At 34.4% G+C, this 24,008-nt stretch overlaps 1 protein-coding gene across 25 annotated transcripts in view; it reads right to left on the minus strand.

Moving 5' to 3' along the window:
- Positions 1 to 24,008, minus strand: part of MBD5 (methyl-CpG binding domain protein 5) — a 412,237-nt gene that overhangs the window by 359,503 nt on the left and 28,726 nt on the right. The window lies entirely within an intron of this gene.

Below are 24,008 nucleotides of genomic sequence, written 5' to 3' on the forward strand. Positions count from 1 at the left end.
TGACAGGGAGATGGATATGTGCTCTAGGAAAGGGAAGATACCACAGAAAACACTGAATGAGTGACAAGAATCAGAAAATTCAGGTTTCATAATGAGAGATCCTGTCATATAAACATTCCAGTAGTTCTGGAGAGAGCAGTTTCAGCCTAAAACTATAGAGGTGTAGGACTAGAGAAAGGAAATTATACTTTCACAAAGTCTAAAGAATCCATGAAAAATGCCTCTGGTTTTGCACAAGAAGGGCAAAATATTCCCTTAAAGAGGAAAGATGCATGGAAGGACACAGCAACCAAAAAGAATGAGGCTACAGAACAAAAGAAAGCAGAAAGATTCAGAAGAGTCTAAAAATTATTTACATAGTATCACACTAATGAATAAAAGGAAATGAGTATACTGGCCATGAGGAAGATTAAATGATTTACCTCCTAAATTAATGTAATCACCTTCAAAATGAGCAGTTACTGATATTTTGTATGGTTTGTGTGCTAAGATACCTGAAATTCCCCCACAAAAGCATGAGTGACAGTGCAGTAGGCACTAGGTGGAAGAAACAGAAGGATTAAAGCTATGATTCTGGGGTCGACCCACAGTTGGGTGCATCAGATCATCTGAGCATGCCCGGAACCACCTGGGAAGCCTTCTGAGTGAGTGCCGCCTTGGGTTGTGCTGCAATACAGGGTCCATTTACAGAAAGCAGATTAGGATTTATGGGATGTGCCTATCACCTCTCTGCCCTGCTAACTGTACAAGCAGTCCCTTGGTATGTGCATGGGAGTGGTTCCAGGACCCGATGTGGATCTGCAGATGCTTAAGTTCCATAGTCGGCCCTTCCACAAATGTGGAACTCGCCGATACCGAGGGCCAACTATACTCTCATTCCTCCTCAGAGCGAGATGTTTTGCTACGAGTAATGGGGATGTAACTGCTTATCAAGGTTGATTTCGCTTGGCTCCATGTTGATACATTCTCTGTAGTTCAAGGTATCTTTAATCCTTGTGACAAATTTCATATTCCTCTGGTTTTACAGCTTAAACCAGGGGAGATAGTAAGGGAACAGAGAACATAAGTAATTTACACTGGAACATAATTAATTAGGAGTTAACTGCATATCTCATGTGTTATTTATTTGCTCATTCAACATATACTTATTTTGCTACTACTATATCCCAGAACGATTATAAATGCTAGGGCTATAACAATTTAAAAAGACGAGAACCCTATCCTCGCAGAGTTTTTATTCAGGTGTTTGGGGGAATGCAAAGGTTTGGAGACAACAAACAAGTTAACATTTATTTAACCGCTTTTACATTGCCTAGAACTCTGACTTTATGAGCCATGAGCTGCTTCTTATACTGATATATATACTCTAAAGGAAGTATGGTCTTTTGGGTACTTGAATTATCCTTACATTTAATATAAGTGCCTTTGAAACATTTGCCATAATTAGAAGCAGCAAATGCTTTTCTATATTTAATCCTAGCTTCCTTTATCGCATTTTGTAAAAATATATTTATTCTTCTCATCATAAAAGTAACAACCATATTACAGAAATATTGGAATCTAGAAGAAAGGGAAAAAAGGGCCCTAATTTTAGCACCTTAATACAAATCATTCAGGATTTCACTACATTTCCTTCTAACATTTTTAATGTTTAAATAGTTGTATGTTTACATAGTAGTAATTATAATATGTAATACTTTTGAATACTTTGTTTTCTTTTAAGCATTTTCTCCTTACTTCATAATTCTTGTTTACTTTAAAATTTAGTAGATCCAAAAAAGAAATGATACAAATGAACGTATTTACAAAACAGAAACGGACTCACAGACTTAGAGAATGAACTTATGGTTACTGGGGGGAAGGGTGAAGGGAAGGGATAGTCAGGGAGTTTGGGATTGACATGTACACACTGCTATATTTAAAAAGGATAACCAACAAGGACCTACTGTATAGCACAGGGAGCTCTGCCCAATGTTGTGTGGCAGCCTGGATGGGAGGGGAGTCTGGGGGAAAATGAATACATGTACATGTACACGTACGGTTGAGTAGCTTTGCTGTGCACCTGAAACTATCACACAACATTGTTAATCGGCTATACTCCAATATAAAATAAAAAGTTAAAAAAAAATTTAGTAGATCCACAAATTAGCGAAAAAGCCACATATGTATTTACCTTTCTCCCAGACCATCTAAAAACTTTAAGAATGAATGTAAAAAGTCTATTTTAAGCCTAACTAGTCTTTAAATTGGGGCTTAATGCTAAAGGTTTTAGGCCTAAACAATGCTAGGTCAAAATGTGATGTTAGATATATTTTTTAAAGTATTATTATATATAGTAAGTGTTGTATTTACATTAGCACACATTTCTACTTTAGATATGCTGTTGGATAAAACGGGAAAATCAATGAGATCATTTTTTTCAATAATAAACATTTATTTAGCAACTAGTAAAATACTAGGTTCCAAACATATAACTCGAAAGTTCAGAAAACTAAAGAATCACACTTTTAAAATAAAAGAATATTTATACAAATTAAACTACTGCTTCTCTCATGACTCTACATTCCTGGATCATTTTCTGATGTTAGCTGAAACTTGCTAGCTGTAGAAGACATGTCTAAAACTAAATACAGAATACACTGAATTTCCATATATACTAATTTTATTGAAGGGTTATGATTTTAAGACATCTCTTGCATCACAAGATATAAACGCCTCAGCTGGATGACTACTCACTCATAAATTTAGTATATGAATACATGTCTCTTCTAACTGAGGGAAAGATTAATCAGTTGCCCCTAAATCCATACCTTCAGACTTCGCCTTCACTTTGATTCTAAACTTCCTTTACACAATAAGACTAAGGTTTTTGTTTATCTGTTTTGTTTTGATTTTGTCTCAATAATCCCCAAAGATCCACTAGAGATAAAGTAGTATTTATTAACACGCAAACATGCTTTATTAAATTAAAATTAAATTAGCTTCTGTGGTCTGGACACTAATGAAAATATGCAAAGGCAAGTTTTAATAGGCAGGAGAGTGGTCACAGCTATAATTGAGATAGGGATGCCATGAATGGACAGGGACTGCCTCTCTGACTTGAGACTCAAAGGCACACAGAAAATGGTTTATTTTCTGTATTCACCCACTAACAAAAAATATTCTATGAAGCTTCACTTTCTCTAGTTTGCATTATCAAAACTGACTTTGCTTCTCTAACTACAATATCCTCAGGGGTAGTTACTCCTGCCAACACTACTGTCACCCTCTAAAACATTTGAAAGTCACTGACATAAGACTGATATAAAAGAGGATAACGCCGATATAAGTTAGGTCTAACCCAATACTCAGGATATTGACAACACAAAGCCAATGGTTTTGACATTGGCAGATAGAGTCAAAGTATTCACAATTCTGCTGAAATTCCAGGTCAGCATTTTATGAATTAGAACTGGCCTGGGTGGCAATGAATAACTTCAGATACTTGATCATTTCAATTTTGTTTTAAAAACTTTAATGAGGTTGACCTGGAAATATATTTCAGTGGATTTCTCAAAATGAAGACAGAAAAGCTATACATTGAGAATAGATGAGAGAGATGGGTCAACAATATTAAACACTTTTCTTTAAACGTGTCTTAGAAGGTTAGGTATTGGGCCATTAGTTCCAGTCTGTGTAGCATTTATCTCCATGAATAAAATATTTTGATGATAAAATATTTTGATAGTTAATAAAATATTGACAATTACACACCTTTTTTTGTGATATTAAATTTTCCAACATAATGACAGGATTATTGGCTGATTCCAAATTATAGCTATGATAACTCGTTATGTGAAATTATGTTTGCAATTAGCATTAACCAAAGGAAGTTCATGATTACCAGCAAAAAGACTAATAGAAATTAGAGATCTGAAAGGGTCAAAGGATGTGTGCTAAAAGAAGTATGGGTAGGACTTCCCTTGTGGCGCAGTGGTTAAGAATCCGCCTGCCAATGCAGGGGACATGGGTTCAATCCCTGGTCCGGGAAGATCCCACGTGCCGCGGAGCAACTTAGCCCGTGTGCCACAACTACTGAGCCTGCGCTCTAGAGCCCGTGAGCCACACCTATTGAGCCCGTGTGCCACAACTACTGAAGCCCACGTGCCTAGAGCCTGTGCTCCACAATAAGAGAAGCCACCGCAATGAGAAGCCCGTGCACTGCAATGAAGAGTAGCCCCCACTTGCGGAAACTAGAGAAAGCCAGCACGCAGCAACGAAGACCCAACACAGCCAAAAATAAATAATAAATAAATTTATTTTAAAAAAAGTATGGGTAATACACTTACACTGGACTATTTTAGCTACCGTAGAAAGGGCAGTCAGTCACATGACCTTCTTACGTAATGGTCCATTTGCAGTGGCTAAATTGTAGGGTAGTTCACTTAATGCAAATTAACAATAAAATGACTACATAAGGAAAAGGTGATTTTAAATGATAATCTCAGAATTACATATAGCAGCAGTCAATAGCCATGGGAAGTGGATCACATATAATCCATAGTAAATACTGGCACATTTGGCATATTTACAGCAATCTGCTGGTCCTCAAAACAAATAGAAGGCTAGTAAAATACTATGCCAACAAGCACCCACTAAGTACACAGGCCATTTAGTATACAAGCTCAGAATCTGATTCGAGTTACTGGAATCATAGACCTGAGCCTCGTCTGTCATCCAGTCATAGTCATAAAACTAGAAAGATCCTTAGGAAGCACTTGGAAAGGTATGCTTCCTATTGTTTAGAAAACAAACTCTAGTGCTTGTAAAATAGTGGAGAGGAACGTTTAAGGGCTCAAGCTCTGAAGCTCCAGATCTGAAACAGGATTTTCCGCAGATCTATAAAAATCTGGCTCCTATAAACTGAACAGGATAGAAGCTAACCTTGGCCAAGACTAGAATTCTACAAACTGTTGTTAAACAGGTGTTTTTGGCATGGACAATCTACATTCCACATATTAGAATACCTTAAGTAGATCCTAAAACTGGTGTGGAATCTGTCAGAGTTCTAAAATCTTAAGTGCAAAAAAAATAAAATAAAATTGGGGATATAAGTGAATTGAGCTCTGATGGTCAATGTAAGACTGTATAAAATGTAAGCTCAAGGCATCTTTTCTCTCCTCATGCTATAAAAGTTGTATATTTTGGAGGCTTTTCCTCCAAAATTGCTGTAGAATAAACCATATTTGCTTCATACAATTCCTCTCAACCTGAATCAGAATACCCTCTTCCTTTATTTTGAACTTGAAGTACCAGGAGTGATTTTCACTTGTCCTTCTATATCAAGTGCTGCCTCATTCATAGTAGGGACTTCATATATAGTCTTTGAACCCCATATACTTTGAACCACAGCCTCTTGTTCAGTTTAAGAAATATCTACAATTATAATCCTTAATTGAGAAGCCCAATCCATAGAATGGAAAATAAGATATCTACTTTTATGTGTACTTCCATCCACTGCCTTTGATTTCTAAAGTCCATAAAATTTAGATGTTACTTCTCTGAAGAAGCAGATAACCTCATGGCTGCTTTACTTCCTGTTCCCAAAGAAATCATTACTTAATATCTACATATACCCACTGTAGGGGTCTGACCATCTTGTGGCTATGCAACTATGCATCAAATCTAATACAGATCCCATGTCTCCAATGCCCAGTAACAAGACAACTCAAGATGCCAATAAAGTCACCATTCCAACAACACAGAAAAATATATTTCCATCAAAATACAGTAACAAGTCAAACAAAAGGCACACTATTGAGATATCCTGAGCTTACAAGATAACTGTGTGCCTTTTATCTGACAATGGGCTAGATAGCAGTTAGTTTGAGGAGCTTCAAATTTAAATACAGATGTTACAGAACAGAGGTCAGCAAACTTTTTTACTGTAAAGGGTCATATAGTAAATATTTTAGGCTGTGTGGGCCACTTAGAGTTTCTGTTGCATATTCCTTTTTGCTCATTTGCTTTTTCAACTGTTTAAAGATGTTAAGACATTTTTAGCTTAAGAGCCATATAAAAACAGGCTGCAGGCCAAATTTGGCCTGTGGGTGACACTTTGCTGATCCCTAATATAGAATAACCTGCTTCTTGTCTCTACTAGACTCTAAGAACCTAGAGAGGAGGGATGAAAAGTGTTCAACCACTTTAATATTTCCACTGTTCAGTACAGTGACTTGCACATAGCAGCCACTCAATAAATATTCGATTAATGAATAAACAAGTGAATGAATGAATAGATCTGTCAACAGTCCAGTAACAGAATTATTACTTACAATATTATTTGTACTGCCTACCAATAGCTAGTTCTTTACTCTGAGGCAGGTAGATGACTAACTTCACAAACTCCTTGTGATTGGAAGTGTTACTTCTGGTCTGGATCATTTAATGGCAGACGTGAGACCTTCCAGGGCTCTTTTCTCCCCCCTTTCTTTCCAGTTTGATGATCAGCAATGATTGAAATGGTGGCTGCTCCATAAGGTCCCTAAGTGATTATTATGAACAGAGATACCTCTGATCATGATGGTCATGCAAGGAGAACAAGAAACAAACCTTTGTTGTTTTAAACCACTGAGGTTTTGTGGTTGTTTCTCACTACTTCATAATATTGTCTATCCTGACTGATACAGTACCGATCATACTCATCTTCAGACTACATACAACCTATTTTAAAATTCACACCTGGCTGTAGTACAAAGCAGAAAGACAAAAGCATCTTTATCACTCTGCTAAAAAATCAAGTGCTCTGAGTTTAAATCGTTTCTAAGGGTGATCTAGGGCAAATCACTAATCATTTCAATTTTATGACCTGTTTTCCTAACCAGGATAGGATAATCAGAATACTTACTTTTTTTTTTTTTTTTTAATTGGGGTATAGTTGTTTTAGGATACTTACTTTCTAAGATCACATTTGCAGGGCAAATTAAGAAAACAACTATACAGATGTTATTTACAATTGAATAAGTTGGCTAATTACTAAATTTCCTGTTTCCTTGAAAACTAGTTATTTTGATCATTAATACACTGATGCAGAAACAATAAAAAACTGGATAAGTACTTTCTCATATATTTCTTACAGTATAGATTGCTATTTGCTAAAACCCCTGTAAGAGAAATTGTATCTATAAAAGTATGTCTAATCAATAATATTAATCCTGAGGGGGAAAAGCTATAGATTCAGAAACACTTAAGAGATACATCAACCAATTGCAATGTATGAATCCTCTTTAGATCCTGATTCAAGTAAACTCTAAAAAAATCAAAAAAACAAACAAAAAACCCCCTCAAAAAACCAAACTTACAACTGGAAAAATCTGAAAACTGACATGTATGATGACAATTAAGGACTATTTCTAACTTTTTAACGTGTGATAGTAATAGTATGGTTTTTTTAAAAATGAGTTCCTGCTTTTAGATATACATATAGAAATATTTATAGATGAAAAAAGTTCTAATAGCTAATGTTAAAACCTTTTCAGGACAATTATTTCCATTTCTCTTACCCTAGTCTAGAGCTTTAGTAAAGAAAGGTAATGGGGATAGAGATCAGACAAGGAAAAAAGGTACGCAGGCAGGGTTCTAGACTCCTATTCTGATTTCAAACAGAGTAAATCAGTTTTTACTTTTGCCTGTGACTACCAAAAAAACCCAAGAAACAAACCTGACTAAATCCAGTTTATCCCAATATGCCCTACAGCCCCATTATCATTAACCACTCCCTGAGTCATCTACAGTCTTCCTTGGTTGCCTCATTCTACTCTTGTCTTCTTCCCTGAGCCATCTTTTCAATAATCCCTTCCGAGAATGCTTTTTCTACTGCACCTCTGTTACTGCTACTATAATTACTAATTAACAATTGACAATCTCCTATGCCTCATTGTCTTCACAAAATGTTCCATCTAGAGACCTATTTGCCTTAATAGAAACCCAGAGGACACCTTTCTCTGGTAGCCCTTTCTAGAGGAGGAAGCCTTTACTCTCCCAGCACCCTTGTATTAACACTGGGGATTAACAGCCTCCCCCAGAGGCTGGGGGAAGTAGGAGGTCAGCATTCCTCCAGCCACTCATTTCCAAATCATGACTGCCACTCCTCATGTAAAATATTCTATTCCTTTGAGGTTTATTACTTTCCACTTATACGCACTACATTTTTTGTTTCCACCAAGGCAATGTTTTTAAATGAAAGAGCAAGGAAGGAAAAGGGATAAGAAAATCATTCACACAGTTTTAAATTGATTCTTGAAAAACAATTACAACACTGAATTTTAATATTAACTTCAGACCCACCAGTTTTATCAATGTGCCCTCCCCTTAAGTCCAAGAGTTTTATTTGTACATCAAGAGAAAGGGTTTAATGGGCAGTCTGACTTACCTACTACCACCTCCCCCAACACACACACAAAGCACAGTAAATCTAAAATTAAGTTAACAGTGACCTTTTTCTCTTCTAAACTGACTTCATCACTACAGTAGGGTCTTGACCTGATCTATCTTCTTGTCACACAGTAACAAAAAATCATCACAGTGAGAATCTCACACTTTTAAGGAGAGCAGGCTATTTAGATTAAATCAGGTACTAATTAGAAGACTAAAATATTTCTTTGTGAGGATTCTTGGCCAGTTCTATGGGAGGGGTCTAAGGCCTTGGGTTTGCAAAGAAACCTAGATGGAGTAGTCACTGCATCTATCACTTCATCTCCTATGCCATTTTTGTTAAAAGGGTAAACTTTAGGGCTACATATGTGTACTCCAGAACATTAACAAAATAAAACAGAAATTTATATTTCTCAATCAAATCACTGTAGTTTAGAAAACTTACAGAAAACATACATAAACATTTACCCCTGGTAAAGGAAATACTACTCCCAGTCAGATCCAACTTATCTAGCTTTCAGGAGATATGAAAATTTAGAATGATAAAATTTTTGAGTTAATAAATAAATCTGATACATTCATAATACAGGAGCCTGTCATGGAAAGTAATATTCTATTGTCAGGGGGTAATCAAGTGCCATTTTATTCAGTTTTTATACAACAACTAATTCAGGTGCCCCCTGAAGAACTAAAGTGATATGCTATGTGATGTGTTAAATCTAAAAGCATTCAACTTTTCACTCAGTCAAACCCTTGGTTGGTATATAGGTTATATCCCCAGAAAAAAAACAACAATAAGCCGAACTAAATCACAATGAAAGGAGCCAGTATTTTTCTTTATGCTGTATAACATGGATACTTCTAAAAGCATTTTTTAGAAACAGAGCAAACCATGTTGATAATTTCTAAAATAGAAATATTACCTATAAAGACAAAAGTCTGTATTTTGGCCCATAAAGTTTTTAGATGTTTGATCCCTAGTAAAACAGGAATCTGTTTTGCATCCAAAAATATATTATCCCAAGGGATGACACTGTGTGAGATGGTATAATATAGTAAACTTATTTTTAACTAAATGATGACTCACTTTCACTATGCAGACTTCAGGTAACTACAATATATGTATACAGAGTCCCATTACCTAAATGTGTTTCATATCTGACTTTCAGTAGATCTCAAGACGTTATATCTATTATAATAAATGGTAATATTATATTAAATAGTATGATCAGGGTAGAAACTATGTTCAAATTAGGCATACTGAATTCTCTAGATGCATATAATGATTAAAACAAGGTGAAAAGATAGTATACTTAGCTATAATTTCCTCCAGAAGATAACATCTGATCATGTAAGACATTTTGTAAACGTATACTATCCAAAGAACTTAAAATTTTTTCTTCATATAATCTTTCCAATTTAGTATTTGATAGCACCATGAAAATTATTTAAAAACAAAACTTAATGATTACAAAACTCACAGTATGTTAACCATTTATTCCGTTTTCAACTAAAAAGAGAGTTATCCAACATAACATCTACTAAGAAAAATTTGTAGGACAAAAACAACCAGTTTTGTTCTTTAAAAGTGTTTAGAACAGAATGCATTTTAAAGACAGAGGGCAACCTAGGAGGACTCAAGGACAGAAATGGGTAATGCTGAACTAGCACAGAGAAAACATCTAAGATCATCTTTAATGAACAGACAGTCCAACAGGTAGAAACATATTGGGCATATATATTAGCTATAATATCATTAAAGCATTGAGAGACCTCAGTCTGAGTCCCAAGGTCTATCTATTATTTAATGATTGTGTAACTGTGGACAAGTCACTTCTCCTCTCTACATGCCAATTTTCTCATCTCAAAGAAAGGGGATAAGAAGAGTACCTATTTCACTGGATTTTAGGAGGATTAAATAGGAATATAAAGTGACTTAGCACAATGTCTGCCTCAATAACTGTGGCCCTCTGCTAACTGTTCACATATTTATATGTACATATACATAAACCCACATTTTTATATATACACACACATAAAGAAAAATACATCATACATAAAATCTATGTATATTTACATATGTAAGACAGTTGGAGTGTGTCAGAAAGAGGGAGAGAATATCATAATCTACTAGACTGATATTAGTGATTTTAACTTTAAATGAAAATAATTCTCAATATTTTAAACTATGTCTATCATTTTTAGACATAGTTTAAACATAATTTAAATTATTACTTTACTTGGAGTTATCATCAATTTATAGTAATATTAAAGTTTTACACTTACATTTTAAAAGACTGTTATATAAACAAAATAGCATTAAGTTTTTATAATGTTATTTCTGTATTTCCAATTTTCACAGCAGTGAAGTTGCCAGACTTTTCTATAATTCTAACAATCTAGAATGTGCTATGTAGTATCAGAGGAATGGCATAAAGTTTAACAATGCAAAAATGAAAAAAAATCTCCAAAATACACTTTTGGACAAGATGGTGAAATGTGAACTAGAGATATGCCCTCAAACTTTTATACCTGGTACTCTACTCATTTCTCCATTAAAGAACCTTGGTCCCACCATAATAAAACAGAATGGTCATTCTGTCTGAGGATTTTTTTCTTGGTTTGTTTTTCTAGAGGTTCTCTTAATGATTTACGTTTTAACAATTGTGGTGATACTTTTGAATAAAGCAGCTGGGATTACTTCTCTGTCCTACTAGTAGCAAACATACTACAAATATCAAATTACTGAAATGGATATTACATATATCATCACATAAAAGCACCAGTGACTTAATCTTACCCTAAAATAGAGTGCTATGTTGATATACAGAGAAGTCTTTATGGAAGCATCACATGCTTTTGTCCTTTGATCTTATTCAATATTAATTAATTAATGAAGATATTGAAAAAATAAGGATAAAATGGCTTAGCAATACTTTATATAAATAGGAACCACCTACTGTAGAGTTTCCCACAAGCTCCTTATTATCCAGCATTGTGACATAGCTGCTAAACACAGTAACATAGTATAAGGTGACATTTATATAATTGTTAAATCCAGAAAAAAGCACTGGCTGTATAACCATTTACTGTGGGCTCTTAAGAAAGACTCCTGTCAATAAGTAAAAAACATAAATGCCAACAATAGTGGATTGATCAAATAAATTATGGTTCTTCCATTTAGTATAATTCTATCTTGAATTTTAAAATTATGTTGATAAATATGTATTGCCATGAAAATATATTTACAATGTATCAAATGAAAAAAGGTTGTGTAACAGTATGCACATTTTGATCCCATTAAAAAAATTACAGTAGGATAGATATGTCTCTTTTTCTCTGTCTCTCACTTCCTTCCTCCCTCCCTCTACCTTTACATTGTATATTCACACAGAGTAACAAAAGGTATGTAATGAAAAACATGTATACTAACAGTGGGTATCTCTGAACAATGAAATTACACATTTGGAAACTTTACTCTCATTTATCCATACATTACAATTTTTCAAAAGAGAACATTACTCGTTTCTGTAATATTAAAAAAAAATTAAATGAATGAATCCTGCATTAGCTAAAAATTTGGGTTTTAGTCTAAAGTGTTTTCTCAATTCTTAAGAACCTTTGTGATATTTTCCTTTACCTACTGGTAACAACACATCACTTAAAATTATAACCAGAGAATGAAATCCTTTCTTATAAATGACCTAGAAGGGCAAATTTTAAATAGAAGAATTGAGTAACTGTTAGTAAAATTAGATGAAGAATCTATCAACATGGTACAGAGAGCAACGACATAGTGAAAGTGAAATGAGGTACCCAAAAAGTGCTAACTGGTTACTATTATCACTCATCATCTCCTTATTTCTTAAGATGATCCCTAATTCATAAAAGCAACAAAAAAGGAAACTACCAATGCACCATCAGTGGGAATACTTGACGAATGAACAAATAAATACTGCAGTGTACAACCAAATCAGACTTTCTCCAACAGAAGTTACTTGTTGGAAGTATTCTACAACCCAGTGTGGAAAAAACTCCTGGATTCAGATACGATCTCAAAGAGACAGCATTACTGTGAAATAACTAATCTAAGATCTGTTTCTGTTCTTCCAATACATTCTCTCCTTAGCATGATCTCAGAAACAAAGTGTACATTGCCAGATCCTCAAATCACACTAAAAAATCTTCTTAGATCCAATTGAATATGCAGATTCACAGGACAACCACAAGCTACAGCAGGCAACAGGCTACCCAGGATGTTACAGGACAAGTACTGATGTTTGCCAGCAGGGCAGTGTCAGCTGTTCCTCTTCTGCAGGAGTCCTTGTAGCAGTCCACGTAATGGCCTCCTAGATCATGGCTTCAGTACAAGATGAGACCCACATCAGACAGATGAGGAAGCTGCACTGATTTAGAGGCCTCATGCCCCGCCAGGTGTCAGTATCTCTTCTAACAACTCCATAGGCATAGCTTCCAGGATCCCGTCAAGGGACACATCCATTTACAAGAGTCACCACATTCAGGGAAACCCAAAGATATGGCTTCCTGCCAGGTATTTGTACTGCTATCAGTACAGATGAAGTTTATCAATTTTTACCATAAGCAATGTTGCCTAGTGACACAGCTGATATATTACCCTTATCAGGTTACCAAGGAAACAGAGCGAGCAGTTAACAGAAGGTCAAACTCTCATGTTGAAGGGGAAAAGGTTTTCTTGAACCTTTACCCACACAGGGCAAGATGCTTTCTATAGCACCGGTGTAAGATGAGCATAAGAATGACCACTCAGTTACCATGAGATTTTAAAAGTCAGCTTTGGAGGATAGGGGGAGGGATGGAAGTAGGGGGTAGTGTAAGACAGGGGAAAGGAATTGAATGAAATTATTTTGTGACCCTGAACAGCATCCTACTTCCATTTGTTTTAATTCCAGTTAACAGCTGAATAAAAATAGAATCTAAATTCAATGTTTTTGTTTTTTAAGTAACATTGAGAGTGAGATCCTAAACAATATTTACTTATGTAATGAGTCATCTGGAATGAATCTATAGGATACAGATTAATTTACTGAGTCTTGGAGGTATCAGAACTTAAGAAAAATTTATTTATGTCTTGGCAAATGAGATAAGGCATTTACTGAATTCTTGAAGACTTTATCTTGCTCCATGTCTAATGATAATTTGTAAAGAAAACAAAATATAACAAAAATGCCTAACAATTACTGAGTGGCTCTTAATTGGGGTTCAAAATACTTTTTTTGATGTAGATACATTTAAAGCTCATACATTTCAGCATCTAACATAGAGTCTGGTTCAGAGTGAATGTTCAATAAATGTACTGAATTAATGAATATTCAGAGTGTATGTACCCTTTGTATTCTACTTTGCACAGTTATTGTGAATAGAGTCAAAATTTCTAACAACATTAACTTGTGTTTCTTAGTTTAACCAGAATAGATACAACTAGTCTTAAATCTATATTCAGTTCCACAAATACTTATTGAGCTCCTTGATGTGCCATGATCTATGCTAGGTGCTGGGAACGCCATCTTTGCTCTCTAGGCGTTCCCATAAAATTCTAACATGACAAGAGTACAAAACTGGATGGTGCCAAAAATTCTCTGAAAAACAAAAGAAGCCTGACAGTATGTCCAAGCCAAATCTCAAATGATAATAATGAAACAAGCACAGATAAATGAAGTGCATTCTTCACTGAAAATATAGCTTGAGCAAAGCCCTGGAGGTGAGAAAAAACATAGTATATGTGGTAGATTTAAAAACAGTTTAGTACTGCTGAAGGAAATACTAAATACTAAGGTGAGTAGATTGTGAGAGATGAGGCATCATTATGAGATGAACGTAAAATATTTACCTATTAACACACAGCATTTAAAATCAATAAATACCTATAAATCTACCCAGTGAAAATAATGCTGTAAATGCCTCTTGGCCCTTCCTATCCCCAAAGCTTTAACAATACCATCTGCTTAATTTTGGAACATACAAATAACAGATATGTTTTATTAACCACACATCAATCAAATGCTAAATTCATCTTTTCAGCTCTGCTTTGAATATATTCCAGCCAATGAGCATCAATAGACGATCTTCCTACCTTTAAGAAAAATCACACAAGGCACAGAGTTTACAGTGTTTTCTATTAAAAAAAAAAAACCCCTATAATCCATAGACTATTCAAACTTAGCATTTTATTTTGTAACATTCCTATCCCATACTTTCCAAGTCATCTCTAATTTATCTAACAGGCGGTCATTTAATTTAACACACTCAGCTTTGAAAAAACTCACATTTTAATTCACATTTTAATTCATACTGTGATATCCCTATATTAATTTCCTTTCCTAAGAATGGCTGTCCTACATCTTTTTTGAATGATGATCTGAAATGTTCATGACACTGCTTCTGAGTTGTTACTGTCAAAGAAAACAGTCTGGTTTCAACTACGGGATAGAGAATGTTCACAGGCTAGGAAAACACAGAAACACCTCCCAAACCTCATAGGCTTGCTCTTCTGATAGCTGGAACCTCAACTGATAGATTTACACAGCCTACTGGGATCCAGCTTCCTCCAATCTTAAAGCTATTCTCACTGACCTTCCTCCCACTTCTGCCTTAACAATGCTGGGAAATACCAGGCTATATGAAGAGAGGAAAGCCTCAATATGAGGGCCTATGAGGCTGGAAAGAGGCCTGCCAGGCCCTTCTTGGTACATGCTCCAGAATAAAGCAAAGATGTTTCACCCTTCCCCTGTTTCTGCTCTGAGCAGGTGTGGCTTATACATGTGAAAACTGGGGATGACGTTGGGAGCTATCTAGTCCCAAATCTTCCTTTTGTAAAGTGGTGATGCCTAAATTTATTTCCTCAGATGCTGGCTGTGCAACTCCATCTCTGTCAGACTCTAAAGCAGTGAAGAATCTCACCCAATCACTGGGTTGTAGGGCTTGAAGGAGGTAAGACAAGCAGAAACCATAATTTTAGGTATCAAGAAGTGACCACAATATACAATTTCACCTCTCAAGTATGTTATCAGAAATACATCAATATAAAAGCAGTGGACTATACAAAAGAACAAATTGCTGTCAATATTTTAAGTATTGTTTTTCATACATCAATTACTAAAGGAATAAAGGGAGGAAAGAAGGAGGGGAGGGAAGAAGGAAGGAAGGGAGGGGAAATCGGCCAACATAAAGCTTCCAATTATTTGTCAGGTAGTTATCTCAAAGTTAGTGCTCTTTTGTCACTAGGTAAGAGGAGGGTGAGTTCAGCTGTTAGGCTTGATGGGCCCTATGAAAAATGGCTGGGAATGGACACAGTTGGGGCTGGGGGCATTAGCTAGCCACAGAGAAAGGTGAGGAGCAGCAAAAATTAGAGGGTCCAAGGTGTTATGAGGAAAAATGTAGACTTGATCTAGGGTAGCACTAACTTCTAAATGATCTTAGCTGGTAGAAGGAGCAATATGGAAGGGATCTTTGTGTAGTGATGACACATGAAGATAAGTAGTAGAAGCAGTAAGTTTCCTTGAGATCAACCCTATATAAGGCAGAAGCATAAGGATTCTCTGCCTGCAGAGAATATAAGAGGCTGCAGTCCCATGAGATCCCAGGAAATGGAAGTATACCAATACTGGACAAGTTATCAGACTCTAGTCTGATCAAACAGGGTGACAGTGATGGAGAAGGGTATATCTTATTGGCATTAGAGCACTTACAGACTCAACCAAGGCATTTGGATAATGGGCTAAAAAGCAGAAAGATTAATTTCCAAGAATGAGATCACTAATACCCTGACTAGGAACTGGGTTGGTTAGGGTCTGTAGGTCAAAGGTCTCAGATACTGGTAAATTAGAAAGCAGCAGTATTATAATTGGTACATTCATAGGTTTTACAGGATGTATAAACTGTACAGTGATGGCAAAAGGGGCCATTAGAGAGGCTCCATCAAGATCACCAACTTTTTTTTTTTTTTTAATAAGTGAGCCCTTGTTCACACATAGGCAGTCCCATCCAAAATATGCATTAGCACAGGAATTAGCAAACTAAGCCCACTGTCTGTTTTTATAAAAAAAGTTCTATTGGAACACAGTCATGCCATTCATTTATGTATTGTCAGTGGCTAGTTTTGTGCTACAAAAGCAAAGTTGAGTCTAGCTCATAAAACATTCAGGGCCTTACTGGGTGGCCCATTACAGAAAAAGTGTGTTGACCCCTTTGTTAGGGCAATACAATTTAGAAAGAATCCTAAGGATCCCCAACTTCTGTTCCTGCCATTTATTTTACTTCTATTTCTCAGGTAAATTAAAATCTGGATGTTTTTCAATGGCAAGGTTTAAACTAAAACAGAGGCAAGAAATGTATAAAGCTCCTAAAATTTCAGGGAAGACACAAGTTCAAAACATTTGAAGAATAACTTAAATTCTAAAGAAACCAAAGAAACATCGTTACTCAATCCATCCACAATCCCTAAAACAAATTCTAAAAGTAATGTGTACCTCATATTTCTTTAAAAACATTTTGTGTTTTTTTTCCCCTGTTAGTGATGAAGATAATTCTCAAAAATTTTATTAGAATACTGAGAGAGAGAGAGGCTAAGCGAATTGCTTCTCAAACTGGGTCACAGATCCCAAGGAATCTGTAAACATCTTCTCAGAAATTCTTGTGTTCTCCAAGACAATTTGTAATTTTCTAGAAAAGAATCTGCAATATATATATTTTTTCCTTTTAGCGTAGTATATACAATGGTTAAATTTCAGAAATCCTTATCAGAATATAACAGTGGTGGAAAGAAAAATGACACTCTCCAAAATCATACTAACAGTTAAAACTCGGGAGCAATTTTATGATTCAAGTACCATTAATTATTAAAAATTCCTAAACCAAAGTTCAAACTAGATATTCGTTTGCCTGTAACAGTAATCACAAATCTGCAAAATAAAATATCATTTACATGAAATTAAAACAAAAAAACTTTAGCAAAAGTTTATATATTATTCTGAGCTTATAGAATATAGACAAAGTGTTAAATATTTAAGTTACTAAATACAAAATATAAAATTATATACATTTTGAAAGCATGTTAAGGGACTCAAATTTCAATGATTAGGGTAGCTCAAAAGAATGTAGTTTAGAAAATATGCAAATTTGGAATAAAAACTAAGTGTTTTAAGAGCAGGAACCATGTTGTTTTTTACTTTTTACAAATTAAGATTCTAGGAAGTAATGTCAAATTTTCGCATCTTGCAACTTTCCTCTCACCAAAAAAAACAAAAACAAAACCAAAAATGATATCACACATGTGTATATACTATTATTATATCTACTCATCTCAAGGTTAAGACTGCCAACAGGAGGAGAATTTACAAAACGATTTTATGACAATTCTGATTTCAATCTAACACGCAAACAAACTGGGAAGATATTTTCAGCCAACATGACAAAATATTAATATCCATACTATACAATACACTCCTATGTATTCATAAATAAAAAATTAGGCCCTCAATAGATGAAAAGAACAAAGTGAATATCAATGGATATCCTATTAAAAGAAAAGGAAGTACCAATGGTAAAAAAGTACATGAGAAACATTTACTATCCTGAGGATACAAAGAAATAAAAATTAAAGATTTTAAAGAAGAGAAAATCCAAAGCATTCAATGGTAAATAAGACAATCTAATATAGTGCCAGAGTAGATGTGTAAATTGACAATATGAAAGATAGCTTTAAAAATCTTCATAGGGACTTCCCTGGTGGTCCAGTGGTTAAGACTCCACGCTTCCAATGTAGGAGGCGTGGGTTCGATCTCTGGTCATGGAACTAAGATCCCACACGCCGCGAGGCGTGGCCAAAACATTAAAACAACAACTTCATAAACTTTGATTCAGGAATTTCATTTTCAAGAATTCTAGCCTTTGGAAATTGAGATGCTGATAAAGTCTTATGTAAAAAAATACTTATTGCTGTGGAATAATAAATATTAGAAACAATCTAAGGTCTAACATTAAGGGAATGGCTAAGTTATGGTGTATATACAAGAAGAAATATTACATTTAGAAGTTTTGAATAACATGGAAATATATTTATAATAGCGTAAATTTCCCCTTTTCTTTGATTAAGAAAAACTAGATACACAATGCACAGGTATAGAGAAAAAACATAAAGGGAGGAAAGGGTAGAGAAAAAACAAACATGCTGAAGTCTTAACAGTGGTTCCTTCTAATTTTATGTACTTCCTAGATTTACCAAAGTGACTAGGAAGTAAACTTAAAAACAGAAAAGAGAAACATAAAAAGAAAAAAAACTCACCACTGTGCCATTGATCACTTAAATACTATTACCAGCTACTTATAATTACAATATTCTTATAATTACAGATCAGTCTGACTTGTATCTCTAATAGGCAAGCAGGGTTATTTATGATAAAGGAAAGAACATTTTGTAAAGGAGTTACATTCTAAATAAAAATTCTATGGGATTGCGAATATGTTCAAAATATGAAAAATTAGTAAAAAATTATTTATATTATTTTTAAACACCTTGACAAAATTAAACCTCAAAAACTATTTCAAAAACTGCAACACCCAGAGATTGGGAAATTTTTTTGCAGTGGAGAAGAAAATGCATAACACACAAAGATTCTAAGGAGGGATAAAGGGTATCATCATCAGAAATAAGTCCTATCTAACCTTTTTATAATCTTGGTGGAAACATGTATAAAGCCTATTTAGTTAGAAAATGAACAGATAATAAAATGGCAAGGTGACAGGATAAACAGCAGAACCATATCCCCATCTATAAAGGCCAGGTAAAATGGTACATGATTTGACTGAGGTAAGGTCATTTAGGGAGAAATGACAAAAATATATTTATAAAACAAATAATCAGTCATTATAAGAAAAAGAAACTTGGAAGTAATATTTTTTTTCAATGTCTTTTGTGAAGTCTTCTGTTTAACACTCGAAATTCTGGGCATTACTAAGAAGGATACTAACAAAATACATATCTTTTACTTTGAAGTTTTCAGTGAATTTTGGAATGGCAGTCCATACCTCAGTTAGGCCCTAAAATAATCAGTTTACAAGTGTATGCAACGTAAAAGCAGACTAGTACAATTAACCCTCACTATTACAAACTGGAAGAATTTCCTTTGGTTATTTCTTAATTGGAAAATAATTTTAAATGTATTTAAATCCAGACTATTAAACAATATTTTAATTATACTAGTATACTGGCACAGCTCACTTAATATTAATTACATTTCTACTAGTCTAATGTATTAAGGTAAAACTGCTGTACTATATCCAAACTTAAGAGTATGATAATTCTAATGTAAACACAGTGACTGCAGTTGATAGCGCTGCATTGTATAACTAAAATTTGTTAAGAGAATAGAACTTAAATGTTCTCGAGAAAGAAAGAAAGAAAAAAGAAAGAAAGAAAGGAAGGAAGGAAGAAAGAAAGAGGGAGGGGAAGGGAGGGAGGGGGAGGGGAGGGAAGGAGAGGGGAGGGGAGGGAAGGAGAGAGGAGGGGAGGGAAGGAGAGGGGAGGGGAGGGAAGGAGAGGGGAGGGGAGAGGAGGAAGGAAGGAAAGAAAGGTAAACATAGGTGATGGATGCGTTAATTAACTTGATAGAGGGAATCCTTTCATCTGGCATATGTATACACATAGTACCCTTTAAATATCTTACGATTTTGTCAATTATGCCTCAATCAAGCTGGAAAAAAAAGAGTTTGGTGATGCCAATAGGGCTGAAAAGTTGATTACTGGGCACTCCATTACTAAATGTGTGAATGTTGCAGTTTACTGTATATATGGAAAGCAAATAGTAAATTATACTTTTCTTCAATTGTTAGAACCAGGTTTCACACATGTGCAAATATTTTCATATTAAAAAAGCCTCTGACAACTCTTGAGTTAAATGTGTATTTATAAATGATGGTATGATGAAAATATGCAAACTACAGTAATAGATACATGACTTTTTTTTTTTTTTTTAATACCACAATGAAGGATTAATAAGAAGTTCTTGCCAGGGTTCTTCATCCAGAAAGTCTTTCTGCTGCTGTTGTATCTATAACATTAGCAACATTACAAAGGTACACACACAGGAGACTAGCTACTATAAAAACTTATATGTAAAATTTTCATTTATTTACTCACTCATTCACCCATGTATGCAACCATCCATCCAATATACCTCATGAAACACTTTCACTGTGTTCCAATGACTTAATTTTTGAAATAGCCAGGAGAAGTTTTGACCAAGCTCATATAAGGCCACTATGTTCTTCTGGAATGCCATGTTGAATACACAAAAAAATGCAGTCTAGCAGGAAGTTTTTAAACTAACAAATCAAGCAAACTTTTTGCCTAACAGACATTCTTTGAACAAATCTTTTAAGGTCAGACAGAAATAATGAAATCTACTCGAGGAAAACTTCAAGCACTGTATCTATTCTATATAGAAGCTAGAGATAAATGGAAAAGTATGTGGGGAGACAGATCAACCTTTATGACCACACTTTGCTCATTCTTTTAACGAAGTGATGAAACTAAATATAAATGACAGTGGGGAATATTTAGTAATAAACAACTTAGAGCCTCTGAAAACCTTTTTTAAGCATTTGCAATGGAAATAAAATTAAAGCAATCTGAAAAATCAAAATAACTATTCATATATTGGGACACGTTAAGCCATCCAAGGTCTAAAATTGCTTCTTAGTGAGATCACACATACTACAAAAGATCTACAGAACAAAACTTATACAAATATAAATGTTGGCAACATTGGAGTGAGACGGGTTTGAACTCTGGCTTGTCCCATTTACTGGCATTTAGCATTTCAGTCTTGGTTTCATTACCTGGAAAATACAGACACTACCTAATTTGTAGTTTATCTGTGAGTATCTAACATACAGCGTCAGAGAAAACAGTTCATGACACTGTTAAATAATACATAAAAGTTCAATGCTACATAAATGTAATACATACTGTAAGATGGAAGCAGGAAAAAAAAACCAAAGGGAAAAATGCTGACCTAAACTCTGAGATAAAAGGTAGGGAGGGGAGAGTTACTCCTTCCTCCCTTTAAACAACGCTCTAAGAACACTATTCTTTGTGGAGTTTAAAAGTACAGGGTAAAGAACATGATTGTTGATAAAAAGTCTTTGGAAATGAACTATAAATCACACTGAAGATTTTAATGTCTGTTCTTTATAATCAATGAATCTGAACCAGATTTACAGTAGTACTCATTTCAGGGCCCAGAAAACAAAACAAACAAATTAGAAAATAAAACAACAACTCAATAAGAGTTTTTAGAACCTAATTTTTTTTTTAAGTATGGGAATAATTTTGTGGGCCTTCTCTTCATGCTACTGCTAATGTCTAGGATCTAAGATTGAAGGGAAAAACCTAAGTAATGATAGTACTGCAAATGCATTTGACTAAATTACAAACCCTAAAGTACACTGAATGTATATATATATATATATATATTTTTTTTTTTTAGCATGTTGGATTTAAAATTGGAAACATTGATCCCAGTATTATAGTATAGGATTTTAAGAATTATAGTCCTTTTACTAAGTAAGTAACAAGGTCTTCATATTGCTCACATCCCATGACCACAATGCCTTTAAATGCAGAAATCAGTAACAAGAAAGATACTCTTACAGGCTTGAGGCAAAACAAAAACAAAACCAAAAATAAACAAAAGAACTTTAAAGAACTCCAGAAGTCACTGAAGAAATCACAACAGAAATCAGAAAATATTTATAAGAAAACATTAACAAAAACCATACATATCAAAACTTGTAGGATACAGCTAAAGCAATACTCAGTGGACATTTAATGGCCTTAAATGCTTACATTGGAAAGATAAATGGCTGAAAATTAATGAGAAGGCATCTAAATTAAAGTTTTAAAAGTCAGCATAATATATAATGAATAAAGGAAAATAAAAAAGTAGAAGGAAGAAAATAATACAGATAGTTATGGAAAGAAATTAGGTAGGAAATAAGCAGCCAGTAGTAAGTATCAATATACAGTTAGGTCCCCTACATACGAACCTTCAAGTTGTGAACTTTCAAAGATGTGAACGTGCATTCCATCCACGTCAGGCGTGAGTGAAATTGCAGCCTGCCCTCCGTCTCCTATTGCTGAGGATCCTTCAGCTCTACCATCTCCCACCTCCACTCCCTCCTGCAGTCAGTAACTCTTCTTGCCCGTTCACTCGATGCCAGCCCTTATATGCCAGCTGTTGTACTGTACTACTGTACTTTTCAAGGCATTATACTGTAAGATTAAAAATGTTTTCTTTATTTTTTGTGTTTGTTTTTTATGTATTATTTGTGTGAAAAGCATTATAAACCTATTACAGTACAGTACTATATAGTCGATTGTGTTAGTTGGGTCCCTAGGCTAACTTTGTTGGACTTACAAACAAATTGGACTCACGAACGCACTCTCGGAACAGAACTCCTTCATACGTAGGGGACTCACTGTACCCAAAAGCTAGTTCTTCAAAAGATGAACAAAATTGATAATGCCATTACAGGGTTAATCATGAACAACATGAGAAGCATAAATTAAAAAATTAAATATGAAAAAAGGAATATAACAAATAATGCATATGATTAAACAGATAAGAGAATATTAAGAACAATTTTATGCCAATAAATTTGAAAACATAACTGACACAGATGAACCCCCCCAAAATCCAATAAATTATCTAAAGAACAAACTAGGATCCTAAATATATTTCAGCCACTAAAGTAATTATATCAAAAGTTAAAAATTTTCTCACAAGAAAACAACAGCTCTGATGGGTTATAGGTGAATTTCACTATGCATTCAAGAAACAAAATTGTAATCTTATACAAACACTTCCAGAGAATAAAAAAAAAAAAGGTTAAACTCATCAATTAATTTTACCAAAAAAAGACAATTAAAGAACAGTCTTGCTTTATGAATAGAGATGCAAAATGCCCAAAGTAAACATTTTAAAATCTAATCCAGTGTTGAATAAAAAAGATATTACAACATGACTAAGTTGGTTTTATAACAGGAATGCCAAGTTGGTTTAATTTGGGAAATCACTTAAATGTAATTTAACATTTGCATTAACAGATTAAAGGAGAAAAATCATATAATCATCTCAATAAATGCATTTAATGTAACAATATTTGTGCATGATAAAAACTTTTAATCCTAGGAACAGAAGAGGACTTTAAAAATCTAATAAAAGGCATCCACAAGAAAAAAAGTCATGCTTAAAGGTGATGTGGAACACATTCTTTTTAAGATCAGCAACATTACAAGCATGTCCATTACCATCAGCACTACAGATTCTAGCCCCCATATGAAGCCAGAGAGAAGAAATAATAGGTATAAGGTTTGGAGAGGAACAAACAAAAGTTTTATTATTTGCTGAGAATGATTATTTTAAAAATACCCCAAGAGTGTACAAATAAATTATTAGAATGAAAAAGAGTGTTTAGTAAGCTTTCTGGATAAATAACAAACATACAAAAGACAAATGACAAACTGATCATGAAATTTCCACAGAAGAACTGCATGA

Source organism: Balaenoptera borealis (genome assembly GCF_965194805.1).
Source record: "Balaenoptera borealis genome assembly, chromosome: 6".
In the NCBI taxonomy this organism is placed as follows: domain Eukaryota; kingdom Metazoa; phylum Chordata; class Mammalia; order Artiodactyla; family Balaenopteridae; genus Balaenoptera; species Balaenoptera borealis.